This window comes from Spermophilus citellus (genome assembly GCF_964194105.1).
Source record: "Spermophilus citellus genome assembly, chromosome: 1".
Lineage (NCBI taxonomy): Eukaryota > Metazoa > Chordata > Mammalia > Rodentia > Sciuridae > Spermophilus > Spermophilus citellus.
Window position 1 is genome coordinate 251106279 of NC_138182.1, and position 6000 is coordinate 251112278.

At 34.8% G+C, this 6000-nt stretch overlaps 1 long non-coding RNA gene across 1 annotated transcript in view; it reads right to left on the bottom strand.

The window, feature by feature from the left end:
* The window catches only part of LOC308649440, a 53555-nt gene extending 49529 nt beyond the window's left edge, over positions 1-4026 (bottom strand). The window contains exon 1 of the long non-coding RNA XR_014022079.1: positions 3925-4026. This is a non-coding gene — a long non-coding RNA (uncharacterized lncRNA). The remainder of the gene's footprint in view (positions 1-3924) is intronic.
* Positions 4027-6000: the final 1974 nt, after the last annotated feature.

Below are 6000 nucleotides of genomic sequence, written 5' to 3' on the forward strand. Positions count from 1 at the left end.
TCCTCGACTTCCATGGCATAGTTTGGAGAGTAGAAAAGGGTGTCACTATGTTTATCTCTGCAGAATTGGGACCTGATGTGTCTTTCTTTTGCATCTGCAAAAATCCTTCTGGTCCAGGCCTTTTCCAAGTGACCACAGCATGGAGAATAATTCTACACAACCTACAGAGGACTTTTAAGTTTGAATGAGATATAAAATTCAGATTGCACAATTAGTGGCAAGGAAGCAGAGTACATTTCTTCTACCAAAAAAAAAAAAAAAAACATGTGACTATAAAATAGGGTGCATACTTCTGAAGGGTTTTTATCAATAACTCAAAAAAGCCCAAATCCAAGAAAGTAATTAGAGGTCAGAGTAAAGCCATTTTCAAATTTAAAAAAAATAAACAGCATTAAGCCTAAACATGAATTAATTTTAAGAAAAGAGACTCCAGCATAATTTGGGGGTCCAAGAAAACATTGAGCTTTATTCTTGTATTTTGGGTTCAGCAAAATACATTTTGCCAAACGTTTTACCCCTTAATTCAGAAAAGGCATGCATATTTCAAAGGAAATTTAATCCATATGTTTCTGATTCATTTACACTTAATTCATCAAAATGTTGTTTTGTAAGAGTTATTTGGTGTCCAAGAAGTCTTATAAGACTCTTCTCTTTGAACCAGAAAGCTTCGTGTTGCCAGAACTAAATGGAACTTTGTTTGCAAAGAGTAGGACCTGGTGTTCCTCTAGGAAGTTTGGCCCATAAACTAGACTCTCCTCCCAGAGTGATGAGGTCAAGAGTTACAGGTAATGCTGAGAATTAGCAGGGAGCCTTCAGCAAGATAAAGAGAAAACTGCCTAACAACACTTTTCAGTGAAACGAGCTCATCATTCTGTTATTGAGAAGCCGTTGTGTTTTCATTTTTTATTATGGAAAATCATTCCAATGTTTCAACAAGAAAATGAAGGACTTTGGTCCTTAGCATGGAATGTTATACTTGGTTATTAACCATGAATAAATATGTTATTTTATAATACAATGGCAAAAGTGTATTTCCTCTGGTATTTCAAGCATTTTGTTATACAGCTCTTGAGCTTCCTCAGTTCCTTCATGCACTTCACTATTTGTTTTGGATCTTGAGAATGCTATTTTTTTTATTTAATTGATGTGAAAATTTTCCCAGTCACCAGTAGGCTTTTTCTCTGAACATGTGCTTGCTGAACTTCTAAGACTTCTGATATTAGTTCTTCTTCTGCTGCTTTATTTTTAATAAGCATGCAAAATTTCTACATTTAAAATGATATTATCCTGTGATGCACTCACTGTGCTCATTAACTTGATTGTGCATATATTATGGCAACAGTTCAAAACAACTTTTCCAATGATCCTAACATCATGATGCAGTTACCCTGCTATCCCTTGATAAATTTAGAAAACCCACAGTCTTCTGAATGACAATGAGACACGGGGATCTAAAAATACAGAACTCATCAGATTCAAAATGACTGTGAAGATTTCCCATGATTAAAACCATAAAATAGTTTAGTGAAAATAACTTGAGCAAAACATTAAACAATAATAAAACTAGTTGCTATTAATATGTTTTAAATAATTTAAACAAAAAATCACAGTAATTTGAAAAGGTCATACTAAAAGATTGTTATTTGATAATATTGATTATGAACTTTTATGTTTATTATATGAATAAACCAGATATGTAGATCTAGTTATATAACTTTAACTTTTTATTCTATAATATTAATTAAATAAATAAATCTCCATGGATTTTCCTTGAAAAATCTTTCCAATTATCTGTGTAAAGAACTTTGCTGAGTGCAACTCTCAAATTAAAAGCAAAGGCTAGTGAATAGAGGAATTTACAAAAAAACTAATATTTAAACTTTTTCTTCAGTCCTAAAGTACAAAATATAATATTTTGAGCCTACAGGATAATTACCTTACCTATTACCTGGTAATTATAACAAAATAGGCAGCCACAAATAGAACTTGGATTAAAACACAGTTCTAACTCTTAGGAACTATATTCCACTTACACATATTTTTAAAATCCTTATGGGCCAATTTTAACATTTATAGCTAGGGTAAGATATCCCAAAGGGCAAAGAATTAATCAATATATGCATAATGAAGTAACATTAGCTGTTTCTAGCATGTAAAGGCCCAGGTATATAATGACTCTAACATGACAAAAATTTGTTTCTCACACACTCACCATCCTAAATGGGTATTCCTGATCAGGAGACTCTATTATAAGTAGGAATATTGGAACCAAAACTGTGAATCTATTATCTCCATCCTTTCCAACACATCACCTCCAAGATTGTTTTGTTTGTCTACATTAAGACAGCAGAAAAGAAAAGAGTACAGATCATGACACGTGAAAAAAATTCATAGGCTTGACCTATAAACAGTGCATGCTGCTATTTACATACCAGTGGCAAGAACTAACTCACATGGCCACATGAAATTACAATTGAGGATGGTTAGGCTTTTAGAAAGGAAAGGAAATAGGGTGGGAGAGAATTAGCCACTCTGTCACAACATGTAAAGTGCCTCCCAGTCTTCCAGTCATGTAATAAATACTTGATAAATGTCAGTCATCAGCATTATTAATAAGGTTTTTCTTAAAGGAAGACATTTACCTAGTCTCATTTATTTGTTTGCCCTGCCAATGCTAGTCTCATTGGCAGGGCAAACAAATACATATTTTTATAAATATTTACTAAAATAAGTGGTTAAATAAAACTCTTACACATAAAAAATTAAAGTACAATAAAATGTTTTAGAGAAAAATTATACTTAATGATTAGGTATATCAAATAGGATTCAACACAAAAGATTTTCTATCTAGCATATTCTTTAAAAATACCATTCAAAAAAAAGGCTTAAAATAGACATTAAATATGCAGTGATCCAAGTTTAGTAGATTACAGCAAAATCCTTACTTAGACAGATATTTTCAAGTCCTATTATAGCAAACCTCAAGCTACTGTCCAAATTCCTTTGCTTCATTATCATCCTGGTACAAAGCATATAGCTTCCATGTTGTGCAAGTCGAAAATACTTTGGTTGTCTGTATGAAGCTCCCATTCTAACACTGTTTTCAGTCATGGAATAAGGCCCAAGCACTCCACCAATATCTTCATATAATTTTCTTCATGTAAAGAGACAAACTGTATCTATCTCTCAACAGCAATGCAGAAAGCCTTGTAAAAAGATCATTTCTTTCTTCTTCAAACAATTACTTTTCAAAAATCTCAACTGAAAGGAAAGTTCAAGATTTTTCAGGGTCTGTCTGGTTCTAATGGCAAAGTGTTGCCAATCCAAGGGGCAGATTTCAGCAGCCTTAAAAAGAGTTAGTTAATTAAAATCACCCTTCTCTTAACTTGCCTCTTTTTCTGTTTCTTTAGTTGGCCCAACTTATCCATTAGTACAATATTAAACAAATGAAAGCCAAAAGAAAAAATGAGCAAGGTTCTTTCTATGCATATTTCTAAGACCAGGGAGTGTATGCTCCAAAACCATGCCTACAAGAGCCAAAATTGTTGTGAAAAGAAAGCAGCTTTTTAGCTGATTGAAAACTACTTGAATTCAATGCTTGTTTTACATACCAAAACAATTCATATCCTCGGAGTTTTAAAAGTAACAACAAAGCAGACACTAACTAAAATACAACAGACTTTTCTACACGTGAAGTTTTAAGGGGTCTCTGAAATGTACCCAAAAAAGCAAGATACCTCGTAACCCTCTAAGGCAATGTCTACGAAGGCCTTATTATCTCTTACCACCCCCATAACTTATTAACCTTGGAAAATAAAACTTCCCTGAATGTCCCCAACAATCTTGGCTTTCTGATCATGTGATCAGAGAAAGAAATACACTCTGGCTTTCATTAGTTTAAGGACATCTGCAAGTAGAACTTACAACACAAAACAATCTCGCTTGCTGATCTTGTTCTCTCATCTGGACCGAACAGTGTTAGTGTCAACAACTGCAGTAAACAGCATGGCTGGAGCTAACGTAAACATTTCAGAAATTATAAGCTTAATATCCTTGTTCAGAAGTTGGACCAAGCTATGACTAAACTCTTCTGCACTCTAGACCACAGGCTGGAGGCTGACTTTGATATATTTCCAAAAAGAAAATGTATCCAAACCTGCACACTGGGAGAAAAGTAACCATTCTTGGCACTGGCAGTAGATGTGGCAATAGGTGCCTTTGGTGGGTGGGTTGATGCAGAAGGTGGAACAAAGGGCAGCCATGCCCAGCCTGGTGCGGGTGGGGGGCATTCTGTGGGTCCCATTGTTATTAAAATCAAGTCATAAAAGTAGATACTGTTTATTTCTGCAGTGGCAGTCCTTCAGCACTAGCTCCTCCTCTGGCCATATTTTTTAAAATAGCTCCATGCCATTCCTATTATGTTCAGGCTTTCTTTAGACCAAGGGCGAGACAATGGAAAAACAGACCTAAACAAAAGCAAACGGAAACTAAAGGCTTTGGGTTTACTTTATAAACATGTCAGCCACAAGGTAGGTAATGATCTTCAAAGAAAGGAAGAATTTGCTGGATCACTATACCCAAATGAAAATGTTGATGTCATTTATAAGATCATAATATTCTTTTTAGACGTTTTTCATCATCCTCAGTTCTGTACAGCCAAAGATCCTTTTGATCTTCACGTTTTCCTCCAAAACTAGTTGTTTATTCCATGGATAATTCCTTGAAAGGGACAGAGAAAACTGACAATAGTGTACTCACCACCCCTGACCCCAGTCTGAAAGATTAGGCCCACTCGACCTCTATTTCCAGATTTCCCGGTTAGTAGAATGCAACTGCTTTCTCCTTTTCATAATTATATTGGGCAGCCCTTCACAATTTAAAAAATAATTTCTCATTGGTTCTGTTAATATTGCCCTTACTAAGGTTGAGAAATGGACCAATTGGGAATTAGGACCCATATATGGCAGATAAGGAAACAGGAAGCAGTGAGTGTCTGAGCTGGGACTTCAACCCAGGACATCAAATGCTGATCCCCAGACTCACTCTCCTACATTGTGCTCTCTCTCCACAAAAGTTAAGAGCTGAATTAAAATAAGACCCACTTTGCATCTCATCCTTATAGACTTTTCCAGATTTGTAGTATCTTAGAGAAGGGAAGTGGGCAGAGCATGCCCCAAAAATGCAGGAAAAGACTGTTTACTTAGGCCTTTCACAGAATACTCTTTTCCAGAAATCTATGATAATGAGTAAATAACAATATATAGGCACATAATACATGTACTGCATATTACCTCTTCAAGTCCCTCTCCATGCCCCAAAAGTTCAGTATGATGATATGCTTCTTTTATATATATATAATGAAATCTGAAAATAGCTAAGCAATTTGTTCAAGATCATCTTGCTAGTGAATGGCAGAGGTAGGATTTGAACCTGAGTATGTCTGATCCACAGCCCAAGATTTGCATACCAAAGTGCACTGACATCAGTCACATTCAGCCAAAGACAGTGATCTTTGCACTCAAAACTACCCAATAAATAACCAACAATCAGAACTTCTGACTTGTACAGCTCATTATCTCATTCTGGATCATCTTGTCTTGTTGCATTTGGATCTACAATGAGATTTCAGAGAAGAGATATTATTATTATTAATTGTCTTCAGTCTTGTGAAGGTTATATTCCATTAATATCTGCTGAACTAGTTTTCCATCCTGCATAAAGTAGCTATTTAATTCTCCTCTTTCTTCATACGTCATTTGAGAAGTATGCATTAAGTACCTACTATGGTCCAAGCACCATGCTACACATTGCAAAGAATAAAATTAAATGACTTTAAACTACTATCATGGAGTTCATAGTTCAGCTACTAAGATGTGATTTAAAATTATAGCAGAAAGCATTCATATTGTTATTTCTTTTTTTTTTTTTTAAAGAGAGAGTGAGAGAGGAGAGAGAGAGAGAGAGGGAATTTTCAATATTTATTTTTTTTTTTTTAGTTCT